We start from the raw sequence: 13,647 nt of genomic DNA, 5'->3' as shown, positions 1-13,647 counted from the left end.
TGTCTGTCATTAGAGCTCTCCTCCTTGCTGCAATCGGTTATGTTTTGGTACTGAATGGGAAAAATCGGTGGCTCTCTAGCCACGATGGAGACAGAATTGATTGAAAAAACAAGGGGCCAGTGCCTCTTCTGACCATCAAACGTTCAACCTTCAGCTTATGAGACTGATTTGCTTCCTACTGTGTTAACGAGGCAAGTTGCGAAAACTGAACTGCAGAAGTTTCTTGTGCCAAGTAGTAAACTTCTTTTTTTTAGACTGTCACTGATTCTGATATGCATCATTTCCCATATGGTCTAGCGGTTAGGATTCCTGGCTCTCACCCAGGCGGCCTGGGTTCGACTCCCGGTATGGGAAAGTACCCTTTTCTGTACTACCGCCAACTTTCAAAGACCGACACGTTGTTTTCGGACCAAAGTATTTCAGGTACAATTTGGATTTAAGCGTCAACAATGCTGAACACCAGCTCCCTGTGACTTTTCATAGCTCAAACCATTCCCAACTATCTCTTTTTACACCAAAAGTGTTAAGAGACTCAACAACCCATGTGTACTATCTGTCATTTGGGTTCACAATTCCTTAACTATCAGAATTGTTTTAGAACTGAAAGGGAAAGTTCTAAGTTGGGGACAAGATCTCTTAAGAAAAGAGGAATATGCTGCCCCGTGTGAGGATCGAACTCACGACCTTCAGATTATGAGACTGACGCGCTACCTACTGCGCTAACGAGGCAAGACACACATGCTAATCTGCAGACATTTCTTGTGCAAGGCACGAAACTTATTTTTTTCATATTGTCAATGAGTTTGAAGGTATCTATTCCCATATGGTCTAGCGGTTAGGATTCCTGGTTTTCACCCGGGCAGCCCGGGTTCGACTCCCGGTATGGGAATGCACTTTTTTCTGTACTACTGCCAACATTCAAAGACAGAAATGTGTTTTGCAGATAAAAGTATTTCAGATAGAATTTGCACAATGCAGTCAAAAATGCTAAACACCAGGGTATTTGTCATTCATTCTGACCTTTTGCACAAGATTTAATTTTGTTTCATAGCTTAACTCATTCTCAACTACACCTTTTTACTCCAAAGTGTTAAGGGACTCAACAATCCATGTGTTCTGTCTGTCGTTAGGGCTCCTACTTCCTTTCCAATCGGAAACGTTTCAGAAATTAATGGGAAAGTTCTGAGTTGGTAACAAAATCTCTTGAGAAAAGGAGGGAGTATTACCACGTGTGAGGAATAAAATCATATTCTTCAGATTACCAACTGATATGCTAATTATGGTGTTCATGTGGCAAGTTTTAGCTTTAGTGATGTAAAAGTTATTCAATCAAAGCATAAAACTTCTTTTCTTTTTTTTTTTTTTTTTTTTTTTTTAAACTGTTTTGTTGGATAGTGTAAAGCTTTACCCATGTGGAAAAGGACCTAGTATCCCTGGTTTACTGGTTCAATTCCTGCTATGGGAGTGACCCTCCTTTGGTACATGTACGCACATTCGAAAGCTGCCACGTACCTTGTAGATGGAATCAGTTTAGGTTTGAGCTGCTCTATGCAGCAAAAATGTCAACCACCAGAGTTTTTGGATATTTATTTGCACCACATACCATTGGAGGTCAAATCTCAAACCATTCTTATTTCTCTTATTTAACTCCTAGGTTTTAAGGGACTCAGCAACCCTTTTTTCCCTGTCTGTCATTAGAGCTCTCCTCCTTGCTGCAATCGGTTATGTTTTGGTACTGAATGGGAAAAATCGGTGGCTCCCTAGCCACGATGGAGACAGAATTGATTGAAAAAACAAGGGGCCAGTGCCTCTTCTGACCATCAAACGTTCAACCTTCAGCTTATGAGACTGATTTGCTTCCTACTGTGTTAACGAGGCAAGTTGCGAAAACTGAACTGCAGAAGTTTCTTGTGCCAAGTAGTAAACTTCTTTTTTTTAGATTGTCACTGATTCTGATATGCATCATTTCCCATATGGTCTAGCGGTTAGGATTCCTGGCTCTCACCCAGGCGGCCTGGGTTCGACTCCCGGTATGGGAAAGTACCCTTTTCTGTACTACCGCCAACTTTCAAAGACCGACACGTTGTTTTCGGACCAAAGTATTTCAGGTACAATTTGGATTTAAGCGTCAACAATGCTGAACACCAGCTCCCTGTGACTTTTCATAGCTCAAACCATTCCCAACTCAAACCATTCCCAACTACCTCTTTTTACACCAAAAGTGTTAAGAGACTCAACAACCCATGTGTACTATCTGTCATTTGGGTTCACAATTCCTTAACTATCAGAATTGTTTTAGAACTGAAAGGGAAAGTTCTAAGTTGGGGACAAGATCTCTTAAGAAAAGAGGAATATGCTGCCCCGTGTGAGGATCGAACTCACGACCTTCAGATTATGAGACTGACGCGCTACCTACTGCGCTAACGAGGCAAGACACACATGCTAATCTGCAGACATTTCTTGTGCAAGGCACGAAACTTATTTTTTTCATATTGTCAATGAGTTTGAAGGTATCTATTCCCATATGGTCTAGCGGTTAGGATTCCTGGTTTTCACCCAGGCAGCCCGGGTTCGACTCCCGGTATGGGAATGCACTTTTTTCTGTACTACTGCCAACATTCAAAGACCGAAATGTGTTTTGCAGATAAAAGTATTTCAGATAGAATTTGCACAATGCAGTCAAAAATGCTAAACACCAGGGTATTTGTCATTCATTCTGACCTTTTGCACAAGATTTAATTTTGTTTCATAGCTTAACTCATTCTCAACTACACCTTTTTACTCCAAAGTGTTAAGGGACTCAACAATCCATGTGTTCTGTCTGTCGTTAGGGCTCCTACTTCCTTTCCAATCGGAAACGTTTCAGAAATTAATGGGAAAGTTCTGAGTTGGTAACAAAATCTCTTGAGAAAAGGAGGGAGTATTACCACGTGTGAGGAATAAAATCATATTCTTCAGATTACCAACTGATATGCTAATTATGGTGTTCATGTGGCAAGTTTTAGCTTTAGTGATGTAAAAGTTATTCAATCAAAGCATAAAACTTCTTTTTTTTTTTTTTTTTTTTTAAACTGTTTTGTTGGATAGTGTAAAGCTTTACCCATGTGGAAAAGGACCTAGTATCCCTGGTTTACTGGTTCAATTCCTGCTATGGGAGTGACCCTCCTTTGGTACATGTACGCACATTCGAAAGCTGCCACGTACCTTGTAGATGGAATCAGTTTAGGTTTGAGCTGCTCTATGCAGCAAAAATGTCAACCACCAGAGTTTTTGGATATTTATTTGCACCACAGACCATTGGAGGTCAAATCTCAAACCATTCTTATTTCTCTTATTTAACTCCTAGGTTTTAAGGGACTCAGCAACCCTTTTTTCCCTGTCTGTCATTAGAGCTCTCCTCCTTGCTGCAATCGGTTATGTTTTGGTACTGAATGGGAAAAATCGGTGGCTCTCTAGCCACGATGGAGACAGAATTGATTGAAAAAACAAGGGGCCAGTGCCTCTTCTGACCATCAAACGTTCAACCTTCAGCTTATGAGACTGATTTGCTTCCTACTGTGTTAACGAGGCAAGTTGCGAAAACTGAACTGCAGAAGTTTCTTGTGCCAAGTAGTAAACTTCTTTTTTTTAGATTGTCACTGATTCTGATATGCATCATTTCCCATATGGTCTAGCGGTTAGGATTCCTGGCTCTCACCCAGGCGGCCTGGGTTCGACTCCCAGTATGGGAAAGTACCCTTTTCTGTACTACCGCCAACTTTCAAAGACCGACACGTTGTTTTCGGACCAAAGTATTTCAGGTACAATTTGGATTTAAGCGTCAACAATGCTGAACACCAGCTCCCTGTGACTTTTCATAGCTCAAACCATTCCCAACTATCTCTTTTTACACCAAAAGTGTTAAGAGACTCAACAACCCATGTGTACTATCTGTCATTTGGGTTCACAATTCCTTAACTATCAGAATTGTTTTAGAACTGAAAGGGAAAGTTCTAAGTTGGGGACAAGATCTCTTAAGAAAAGAGGAATATGCTGCCCCGTGTGAGGATCGAACTCACGACCTTCAGATTATGAGACTGACGCGCTACCTACTGCGCTAACGAGGCAAGACACACATGCTAATCTGCAGACATTTCTTGTGCAAGGCACGAAACTTATTTTTTTCTTATTGTCAATGAGTTTGAAGGTATCTATTCCCATATGGTCTAGCGGTTAGGATTCCTGGTTTTCACCCGGGCAGCCCGGGTTCGACTCCCGGTATGGGAATGCACTTTTTTCTGTACTACTGCCAACATTCAAAGACCGAAATGTGTTTTGCAGATAAAAGTATTTCAGATAGAATTTGCACAATGCAGTCAAAAATGCTAAACACCAGGGTATTTGTCATTCATTCTGACCTTTTGCACAAGATTTAATTTTGTTTCATAGCTTAACTCATTCTCAACTACACCTTTTTACTCCAAAGTGTTAAGGGACTCAACAATCCATGTGTTCTGTCTGTCGTTAGGGCTCCTACTTCCTTTCCAATCGGAAACGTTTCAGAAATTAATGGGAAAGTTCTGAGTTGGTAACAAAATCTCTTGAGAAAAGGAGGGAGTATTACCACGTGTGAGGAATAAAATCATATTCTTCAGATTACCAACTGATATGCTAATTATGGTGTTCATGTGGCAAGTTTTAGCTTTAGTGATGTAAAAGTTATTCAATCAAAGCATAAAACTTCTTTTCTTTTTTTTTTTTTTTTTTTTTTTTAAACTGTTTTGTTGGATAGTGTAAAGCTTTACCCATGTGGAAAAGGACCTAGTATCCCTGGTTTACTGGTTCAATTCCTGCTATGGGAGTGACCCTCCTTTGGTACATGTACGCACATTCGAAAGCTGCCACGTACCTTGTAGATGGAATCAGTTTAGGTTTGAGCTGCTCTATGCAGCAAAAATGTCAACCACCAGAGTTTTTGGATATTTATTTGCACCACATACCATTGGAGGTCAAATCTCAAACCATTCTTATTTCTCTTATTTAACTCCTAGGTTTTAAGGGACTCAGCAACCCTTTTTTCCCTGTCTGTCATTAGAGCTCTCCTCCTTGCTGCAATCGGTTATGTTTTGGTACTGAATGGGAAAAATCGGTGGCTCCCTAGCCACGATGGAGACAGAATTGATTGAAAAAACAAGGGGCCAGTGCCTCTTCTGACCATCAAACGTTCAACCTTCAGCTTATGAGACTGATTTGCTTCCTACTGTGTTAACGAGGCAAGTTGCGAAAACTGAACTGCAGAAGTTTCTTGTGCCAAGTAGTAAACTTCTTTTTTTTAGATTGTCACTGATTCTGATATGCATCATTTCCCATATGGTCTAGCGGTTAGGATTCCTGGCTCTCACCCAGGCGGCCTGGGTTCGACTCCCGGTATGGGAAAGTACCCTTTTCTGTACTACCGCCAACTTTCAAAGACCGACACGTTGTTTTCGGACCAAAGTATTTCAGGTACAATTTGGATTTAAGCGTCAACAATGCTGAACACCAGCTCCCTGTGACTTTTCATATCTCAAACCATTCCCAACTACCTCTTTTTACACCAAAAGTGTTAAGAGACTCAACAACCCATGTGTACTATCTGTCATTTGGGTTCACAATTCCTTAACTATCAGAATTGTTTTAGAACTGAAAGGGAAAGTTCTAAGTTGGGGACAAGATCTCTTAAGAAAAGAGGAATATGCTGCCCCGTGTGAGGATCGAACTCATGACCTTCAGATTATGAGACTGACGCGCTACCTACTGCGCTAACGAGGCAAGACACACATGCTAATCTGCAGACATTTCTTGTGCAAGGCACGAAACTTATTTTTTTCATATTGTCAATGAGTTTGAAGGTATCTATTCCCATATGGTCTAGCGGTTAGGATTCCTGGTTTTCACCCAGGCAGTCCGGGTTCGACTCCCGGTATGGGAATGCACTTTTTTCTGTACTACTGCCAACATTCAAAGACCGAAATGTGTTTTGCAGATAAAAGTATTTCAGATAGAATTTGCACAATGCAGTCAAAAATGCTAAACACCAGGGTATTTGTCATTCATTCTGACCTTTTGCACAAGATTTAATTTTGTTTCATAGCTTAACTCATTCTCAACTACACCTTTTTACTCCAAAGTGTTAAGGGACTCAAAAATCCATGTGTTCTGTCTGTCGTTAGGGCTCCTACTTCCTTTCCAATCGGAAACGTTTCAGAAATTAATGGGAAAGTTCTGAGTTGGTAACAAAATCTCTTGAGAAAAGGAGGGAGTATTACCACGTGTGAGGAATAAAATCATATTCTTCAGATTACCAACTGATATGCTAATTATGGTGTTCATGTGGCAAGTTTTAGCTTTAGTGATGTAAAAGTTATTCAATCAAAGCATAAAACTTCTTTTTTTTTTTTTTTTTTTTTAAACTGTTTTGTTGGATAGTGTAAAGCTTTACCCATGTGGAAAAGGACCTAGTATCCCTGGTTTACTGGTTCAATTCCTGCTATGGGAGTGACCCTCCTTTGGTACATGTACGCACATTCGAAAGCTGCCACGTACCTTGTAGATGGAATCAGTTTAGGTTTGAGCTGCTCTATGCAGCAAAAATGTCAACCACCAGAGTTTTTGGATATTTATTTGCACCACATACCATTGGAGGTCAAATCTCAAACCATTCTTATTTCTCTTATTTAACTCCTAGGTTTTAAGGGACTCAGCAACCCTTTTTTCCCTGTCTGTCATTAGAGCTCTCCTCCTTGCTGCAATCGGTTATGTTTTGGTACTGAATGGGAAAAATCGGTGGCTCTCTAGCCACGATGGAGACAGAATTGATTGAAAAAACAAGGGGCCAGTGCCTCTTCTGACCATCAAACGTTCAACCTTCAGCTTATGAGACTGATTTGCTTCCTACTGTGTTAACGAGGCAAGTTGCGAAAACTGAACTGCAGAAGTTTCTTGTGCCAAGTAGTAAACTTCTTTTTTTTAGATTGTCACTGATTCTGATATGCATCATTTCCCATATGGTCTAGCGGTTAGGATTCCTGGCTCTTATCCAGGCGGCCTGGGTTCGACTCCCGGTATGGGAAAGTACCCTTTTCTGTACTACCGCCAACTTTCAAAGACCGACACGTTGTTTTCGGACCAAAGTATTTCAGGTACAATTTGGATTTAAGCGTCAACAATGCTGAACACCAGCTCCCTGTGACTTTTCATAGCTCAAACCATTCCCAACTATCTCTTTTTACACCAAAAGTGTTAAGAGACTCAACAACCCATGTGTACTATCTGTCATTTGGGTTCACAATTCCTTAACTATCAGAATTGTTTTAGAACTGAAAGGGAAAGTTCTAAGTTGGGGACAAGATCTCTTAAGAAAAGAGGAATATGCTGCCCCGTGTGAGGATCGAACTCACAACCTTCAGATTATGAGACTGACGCGCTACCTACTGCGCTAACGAGGCAAGACACACATGCTAATCTGCAGACATTTCTTGTGCAAGGCACGAAACTTATTTTTTTCATATTGTCAATGAGTTTGTAGGTATCTATTCCCATATGGTCTAGCGGTTAGGATTCCTGGTTTTCACCCGGGCAGCCCGGGTTCGACTCCCGGTATGGGAATGCACTTTTTTCTGTACTACTGCCAACATTCAAAGACCGAAATGTGTTTTGCAGATAAAAGTATTTCAGATAGAATTTGCACAATGCAGTCAAAAATGCTAAACACCAGGGTATTTGTCATTCATTCTGACCTTTTGCACAAGATTTAATTTTGTTTCATAGCTTAACTCATTCTCAACTACACCTTTTTACTCCAAAGTGTTAAGGGACTCAACAATCCATGTGTTCTGTCTGTCGTTAGGGCTCCTACTTCCTTTCCAATCGGAAACGTTTCAGAAATTAATGGGAAAGTTCTGAGTTGGTAACAAAATCTCTTGAGAAAAGGAGGGAGTATTACCACGTGTGAGGAATAAAATCATATTCTTCAGATTACCAACTGATATGCTAATTATGGTGTTCATGTGGCAAGTTTTAGCTTTAGTGATGTAAAAGTTATTCAATCAAAGCATAAAACTTCTTTTTTTTTTTTTTTTTTTTTTTTAAACTGTTTTGTTGGATAGTGTAAAGCTTTACCCATGTGGAAAAGGACCTAGTATCCCTGGTTTACTGGTTCAATTCCTGCTATGGGAGTGACCCTCCTTTGGTACATGTACGCACATTCGAAAGCTGCCACGTACCTTGTAGATGGAATCAGTTTAGGTTTGAGCTGCTCTATGCAGCAAAAATGTCAACCACCAGAGTTTTTGGATATTTATTTGCACCACATACCATTGGAGGTCAAATCTCAAACCATTCTTATTTCTCTTATTTAACTCCTAGGTTTTAAGGGACTCAGCAACCCTTTTTTCCCTGTCTGTCATTAGAGCTCTCCTCCTTGCTGCAATCGGTTATGTTTTGGTACTGAATGGGAAAAATCGGTGGCTCTCTAGCCACGATGGAGACAGAATTGATTGAAAAAACAAGGGGCCAGTGCCTCTTCTGACCATCAAACGTTCAACCTTCAGCTTATGAGACTGATTTGCTTCCTACTGTGTTAACGAGGCAAGTTGCGAAAACTGAACTGCAGAAGTTTCTTGTGCCAAGTAGTAAACTTCTTTTTTTTAGATTGTCACTGATTCTGATATGCATCATTTCCCATATGGTCTAGCGGTTAGGATTCCTGGCTCTCACCCAGGCGGCCTGGGTTCGACTCCCGGTATGGGAAAGTACCCTTTTCTGTACTACCGCCAACTTTCAAAGACCGACACGTTGTTTTCGGACCAAAGTATTTCAGGTACAATTTGGATTTAAGCGTCAACAATGCTGAACACCAGCTCCCTGTGACTTTTCATAGCTCAAACCATTCCCAACTATCTCTTTTTACACCAAAAGTGTTAAGAGACTCAACAACCCATGTGTACTATCTGTCATTTGGGTTCACAATTCCTTAACTATCAGAATTGTTTTAGAACTGAAAGGGAAAGTTCTAAGTTGGGGACAAGATCTCTTAAGAAAAGAGGAATATGCTGCCCCGTGTGAGGATCGAACTCACGACCTTCAGATTATGAGACTGACGCGCTACCTACTGCGCTAACGAGGCAAGACACACATGCTAATCTGCAGACATTTCTTGTGCAAGGCACGAAACTTATTTTTTTCATATTGTCAATGAGTTTGAAGGTATCTATTCCCATATGGTCTAGCGGTTAGGATTCCTGGTTTTCACCCGGGCAGCCCGGGTTCGACTCCTGGTATGGGAATGCACTTTTTTCTGTACTACTGCCAACATTCAAAGACCGAAATGTGTTTTGCAGATAAAAGTATTTCAGATAGAATTTGCACAATGCAGTCAAAAATGCTAAACACCAGGGTATTTGTCATTCATTCTGACCTTTTGCACAAGATTTAATTTTGTTTCATAGCTTAACTCATTCTCAACTACACCTTTTTACTCCAAAGTGTTAAGGGACTCAACAATCCATGTGTTCTGTCTGTCGTTAGGGCTCCTACTTCCTTTCCAATCGGAAACGTTTCAGAAATTAATGGGAAAGTTCTGAGTTGGTAACAAAATCTCTTGAGAAAAGGAGGGAGTATTACCACGTGTGAGGAATAAAATCATATTCTTCAGATTACCAACTGATATGCTAATTATGGTGTTCATGTGGCAAGTTTTAGCTTTAGTGATGTAAAAGTTATTCAATCAAAGCATAAAACTTCTTTTTTTTTTTTTTTTTTAAACTGTTTTGTTGGATAGTGTAAAGCTTTACCCATGTGGAAAAGGACCTAGTATCCCTGGTTTACTGGTTCAATTCCTGCTATGGGAGTGACCCTCCTTTGGTACATGTACGCACATTCGAAAGCTGCCACGTACCTTGTAGATGGAATCAGTTTAGGTTTGAGCTGCTCTATGCAGCAAAAATGTCAACCACCAGAGTTTTTGGATATTTATTTGCACCACATACCATTGGAGGTCAAATCTCAAACCATTCTTATTTCTCTTATTTAACTCCTAGGTTTTAAGGGACTCAGCAACCCTTTTTTCCCTGTCTGTCATTAGAGCTCTCCTCCTTGCTGCAATCGGTTATGTTTTGGTACTGAATGGGAAAAATCGGTGGCTCTCTAGCCACGATGGAGACAGAATTGATTGAAAAAACAAGGGGCCAGTGCCTCTTCTGACCATCAAACGTTCAACCTTCAGCTTATGAGACTGATTTGCTTCCTACTGTGTTAACGAGGCAAGTTGCGAAAACTGAACTGCAGAAGTTTCTTGTGCCAAGTAGTAAACTTCTTTTTTTTAGATTGTCACTGATTCTGATATGCATCATTTCCCATATGGTCTAGCGGTTAGGATTCCTGGCTCTCACCCAGGCGGCCTGGGTTCGACTCCCGGTATGGGAAAGTACCCTTTTCTGTACTACCGCCAACTTTCAAAGACCGACACGTTGTTTTCGGACCAAAGTATTTCAGGTACAATTTGGATTTAAGCGTCAACAATGCTGAACACCAGCTCCCTGTGACTTTTCATAGCTCAAACCATTCCCAACTACCTCTTTTTACACCAAAAGTGTTAAGAGACTCAACAACTAGTGTTGAGCGATACCGTCCGATACTTGAAAGTATCGGTATCGGAAAGTATCGGCCGATACCGGCAAAGTATCGGATCCAATCTGATACCGATACCCGATACCAATACAAGTCAATGGGACTCAAGTATCGGACGGTATTCCTGATGGTTCCCAGGGTCTGAAGGAGAGGGAACTCTCCTTCAGGCCCTGGGAACCATATAAATGTGTAAAAGAAAGAATTAAAATAAAAAATATCGCTATACTCACCTGTCCGACGCAGCCGGGACCTCAGCGAGGGAACCGGCAGCGTTGTTTGTTTAAAATTCGCGCTTTTACTTGGTTACGTGAATTCCCGGCTTGTGATTGGTCAGGGCGGCCATGTTGCCGGGACGCGGACCAATCACAGCAAGCCGTGACGAAATTACGTCACGGCTTGCTGTGATTGGTCCGCGTCCCGGCAACATGGCCGCCATTAACCAATCACAAGCCGTGACGTCACGGGAGGCTGGACTTGCGCACTTTTTAAAAAAAGCGCGTGTCCAGCCTCCCGTGATGTCACGGCTTGTGATTGGTTAATGGCGTCCATGTTGCCGGGACGCGGACCAATCACAGCAAGCCGTGACGTAATTTCGTCACGGCTTGCTGTGATTGGTCCGCGTCCCGGCAACATGGCCGCCCTGACCAATCACAAGCCGGGACGTCACTGGAGGCTGGACACGCGCGTTTTTTAAAAAGTGCGCAAGTCCAGCCTCCCGTGACGTCACGGCTTGTGATTGGTTAATGGCGGCCATGTTGCCGGGACGCGGACCAATCACAGCAAGCCGTGACGTAATTTCGTCACGGCTTGCTGTGATTGGTCCGCGTCCCGGCAACATGGCCGCCCTGACCAATCACAAGCCGGGAATTCACGTAACCAAGTAAAAGCGCGAATTTTAAACAAACAACGCTGCCGGTTCCTTCGCTGAGGTCCAGGCTGCGTCGGACAGGTGAGTATAGCGATATTTTTTATTTTAATTCTTTCTTTTACACATTTTTACATTAATGTTGTTTCGATACCGATACCCGATATCACAAAAATATCGGATCTCGGTATCGGAAATTCCGATACAGCAAGTATCGGCCGATACCCGATACTTGCAGTATCGGAATGCTCAACACTATCAACAACCCATGTGTACTATCTGTCATTTGGGTTCACAATTCCTTAACTATCAGAATTGTTTTAGAACTGAAAGGGAAAGTTCTAAGTTGGGGACAAGATCTCTTAAGAAAAGAGGAATATGCTGCCCCGTGTGAGGATCGAACTCACGACCTTCAGATTATGAGACTGACGCGCTACCTACTGCGCTAACGAGGCAAGACACACATGCTAATCTGCAGACATTTCTTGTGCAAGGCACGAAACTTATTTTTTTCATATTGTCAATGAGTTTGAAGGTATCTATTCCCATATGGTCTAGCGGTTAGGATTCCTGGTTTTCACCCAGGCAGCCCGGGTTCGACTCCCGGTATGGGAATGCACTTTTTTCTGTACTACTGCCAACATTCAAAGACCGAAATGTGTTTTGCAGATAAAAGTATTTCAGATAGAATTTGCACAATGCAGTCAAAAATGCTAAACACCAGGGTATTTGTCATTCATTCTGACCTTTTGCACAAGATTTAATTTTGTTTCATAGCTTAACTCATTCTCAACTACACCTTTTTACTCCAAAGTGTTAAGGGACTCAACAATCCATGTGTTCTGTCTGTCGTTAGGGCTCCTACTTCCTTTCCAATCGGAAACGTTTCAGAAATTAATGGGAAAGTTCTGAGTTGGTAACAAAATCTCTTGAGAAAAGGAGGGAGTATTACCACGTGTGAGGAATAAAATCATATTCTTCAGATTACCAACTGATATGCTAATTATGGTGTTCATGTGGCAAGTTTTAGCTTTAGTGATGTAAAAGTTATTCAATCAAAGCATAAAACTTCTTTTTTTTTTTTTTTTTTTTAAACTGTTTTGTTGGATAGTGTAAAGCTTTACCCATGTGGAAAAGGACCTAGTATCCCTGGTTTACTGGTTCAATTCCTGCTATGGGAGTGACCCTCCTTTGGTACATGTACGCACATTCGAAAGCTGCCACGTACCTTGTAGATGGAATCAGTTTAGGTTTGAGCTGCTCTATGCAGCAAAAATGTCAACCACCAGAGTTTTTGGATATTTATTTGCACCACATACCATTGGAGGTCAAATCTCAAACCATTCTTATTTCTCTTATTTAACTCCTAGGTTTTAAGGGACTCAGCAACCCTTTTTTCCCTGTCTGTCATTAGAGCTCTCCTCCTTGCTGCAATCGGTTATGTTTTGGTACTGAATGGGAAAAATCGGTGGCTCTCTAGCCACGATGGAGACAGAATTGATTGAAAAAACAAGGGGCCAGTGCCTCTTCTGACCATCAAACGTTCAACCTTCAGCTTATGAGACTGATTTGCTTCCTACTGTGTTAACGAGGCAAGTTGCGAAAACTGAACTGCAGAAGTTTCTTGTGCCAAGTAGTAAACTTCTTTTTTTTAGATTGTCACTGATTCTGATATGCATCGTTTCCCATATGGTCTAGCGGTTAAGATTCCTGGCTCTCACCCAGGCGGCCTGGGTTCGACTCCCGGTATGGGAAAGTACCCTTTTCTGTACTACCGCCAACTTTCAAAGACCGACACGTTGTTTTCGGACCAAAGTATTTCAGGTACAATTTGGATTTAAGCGTCAACAATGCTGAACACCAGCTCCCTGTGACTTTTCATAGCTCAAACCATTCCCAACTACCTCTTTTTACACCAAAAGTGTTAAGAGACTCAACAACTAGTGTTGAGCGATACCGTCCGATACTTGAAAGTATCGGTATCGGAAAGTATCGGCCGATACCGGCAAAGTATCGGATCCAATCTGATACCGATACCCGATACCAATACAAGTCAATGGGACTCAAGTATCGGACGGTATTCCTGATGGTTCCCAGGGTCTGAAGGAGAGGGAACTCTCCTTCAGGCCCTGGGA

The 13,647-nt window shown here is 41.7% G+C and overlaps 20 non-coding genes across 20 annotated transcripts; 13 read left to right on the top strand and 7 right to left on the bottom strand.

Annotated features, from left to right (window-relative positions):
* Positions 1–282: 282 nt before the first annotated feature.
* On the top strand, positions 283–354 carry TRNAE-CUC (transfer RNA glutamic acid (anticodon CUC)). The gene has a single exon. It is a non-coding gene; the product is annotated as a tRNA-Glu (tRNA).
* A 302-nt stretch (positions 355–656) lies between these two features.
* On the bottom strand, positions 657–729 carry TRNAM-CAU (transfer RNA methionine (anticodon CAU)). Its single transcript has one exon. It is a non-coding gene; the product is annotated as a tRNA-Met (tRNA).
* Positions 730–817: 88 nt separating this feature from the next.
* On the top strand, positions 818–889 carry TRNAE-UUC (transfer RNA glutamic acid (anticodon UUC)). The gene has a single exon. It is a non-coding gene; the product is annotated as a tRNA-Glu (tRNA).
* Positions 890–1,967: 1,078 nt separating this feature from the next.
* On the top strand, positions 1,968–2,039 carry TRNAE-CUC (transfer RNA glutamic acid (anticodon CUC)). The gene has a single exon. It is a non-coding gene; the product is annotated as a tRNA-Glu (tRNA).
* A 318-nt stretch (positions 2,040–2,357) lies between these two features.
* TRNAM-CAU (transfer RNA methionine (anticodon CAU)) lies at positions 2,358–2,430 on the bottom strand. Its single transcript has one exon. It is a non-coding gene; the product is annotated as a tRNA-Met (tRNA).
* Positions 2,431–2,518: 88 nt separating this feature from the next.
* On the top strand, positions 2,519–2,590 carry TRNAE-UUC (transfer RNA glutamic acid (anticodon UUC)). The gene has a single exon. It is a non-coding gene; the product is annotated as a tRNA-Glu (tRNA).
* A 1,069-nt stretch (positions 2,591–3,659) lies between these two features.
* Positions 3,660–3,731, top strand: TRNAE-CUC (transfer RNA glutamic acid (anticodon CUC)). The gene has a single exon. It is a non-coding gene; the product is annotated as a tRNA-Glu (tRNA).
* Positions 3,732–4,033: 302 nt separating this feature from the next.
* On the bottom strand, positions 4,034–4,106 carry TRNAM-CAU (transfer RNA methionine (anticodon CAU)). Its single transcript has one exon. It is a non-coding gene; the product is annotated as a tRNA-Met (tRNA).
* An 88-nt stretch (positions 4,107–4,194) lies between these two features.
* TRNAE-UUC (transfer RNA glutamic acid (anticodon UUC)) lies at positions 4,195–4,266 on the top strand. Its single transcript has one exon. It is a non-coding gene; the product is annotated as a tRNA-Glu (tRNA).
* Positions 4,267–5,343: 1,077 nt separating this feature from the next.
* On the top strand, positions 5,344–5,415 carry TRNAE-CUC (transfer RNA glutamic acid (anticodon CUC)). Its single transcript has one exon. It is a non-coding gene; the product is annotated as a tRNA-Glu (tRNA).
* A 302-nt stretch (positions 5,416–5,717) lies between these two features.
* Positions 5,718–5,790, bottom strand: TRNAM-CAU (transfer RNA methionine (anticodon CAU)). Its single transcript has one exon. It is a non-coding gene; the product is annotated as a tRNA-Met (tRNA).
* Positions 5,791–5,878: 88 nt separating this feature from the next.
* On the top strand, positions 5,879–5,950 carry TRNAE-UUC (transfer RNA glutamic acid (anticodon UUC)). Its single transcript has one exon. It is a non-coding gene; the product is annotated as a tRNA-Glu (tRNA).
* A 1,443-nt stretch (positions 5,951–7,393) lies between these two features.
* Positions 7,394–7,466, bottom strand: TRNAM-CAU (transfer RNA methionine (anticodon CAU)). Its single transcript has one exon. It is a non-coding gene; the product is annotated as a tRNA-Met (tRNA).
* An 88-nt stretch (positions 7,467–7,554) lies between these two features.
* Positions 7,555–7,626, top strand: TRNAE-UUC (transfer RNA glutamic acid (anticodon UUC)). Its single transcript has one exon. It is a non-coding gene; the product is annotated as a tRNA-Glu (tRNA).
* Positions 7,627–8,698: 1,072 nt separating this feature from the next.
* Positions 8,699–8,770, top strand: TRNAE-CUC (transfer RNA glutamic acid (anticodon CUC)). Its single transcript has one exon. It is a non-coding gene; the product is annotated as a tRNA-Glu (tRNA).
* Positions 8,771–9,072: 302 nt separating this feature from the next.
* TRNAM-CAU (transfer RNA methionine (anticodon CAU)) lies at positions 9,073–9,145 on the bottom strand. Its single transcript has one exon. It is a non-coding gene; the product is annotated as a tRNA-Met (tRNA).
* A 1,226-nt stretch (positions 9,146–10,371) lies between these two features.
* On the top strand, positions 10,372–10,443 carry TRNAE-CUC (transfer RNA glutamic acid (anticodon CUC)). Its single transcript has one exon. It is a non-coding gene; the product is annotated as a tRNA-Glu (tRNA).
* A 1,451-nt stretch (positions 10,444–11,894) lies between these two features.
* Positions 11,895–11,967, bottom strand: TRNAM-CAU (transfer RNA methionine (anticodon CAU)). The gene has a single exon. It is a non-coding gene; the product is annotated as a tRNA-Met (tRNA).
* An 88-nt stretch (positions 11,968–12,055) lies between these two features.
* Positions 12,056–12,127, top strand: TRNAE-UUC (transfer RNA glutamic acid (anticodon UUC)). Its single transcript has one exon. It is a non-coding gene; the product is annotated as a tRNA-Glu (tRNA).
* Positions 12,128–13,195: 1,068 nt separating this feature from the next.
* Positions 13,196–13,267, top strand: TRNAE-CUC (transfer RNA glutamic acid (anticodon CUC)). Its single transcript has one exon. It is a non-coding gene; the product is annotated as a tRNA-Glu (tRNA).
* The last annotated feature ends 380 nt before the right edge of the window (positions 13,268–13,647 follow it).

The sequence above is a fragment of the Ranitomeya variabilis genome, chromosome 5, assembly GCF_051348905.1.
Source record: "Ranitomeya variabilis isolate aRanVar5 chromosome 5, aRanVar5.hap1, whole genome shotgun sequence".
Taxonomy (NCBI): Eukaryota; Metazoa; Chordata; class Amphibia; order Anura; family Dendrobatidae; genus Ranitomeya; species Ranitomeya variabilis.
The sequence above is the reverse complement of the archived record's forward strand: the minus strand, read 5'-3'. Positions and strand labels throughout refer to the sequence as shown.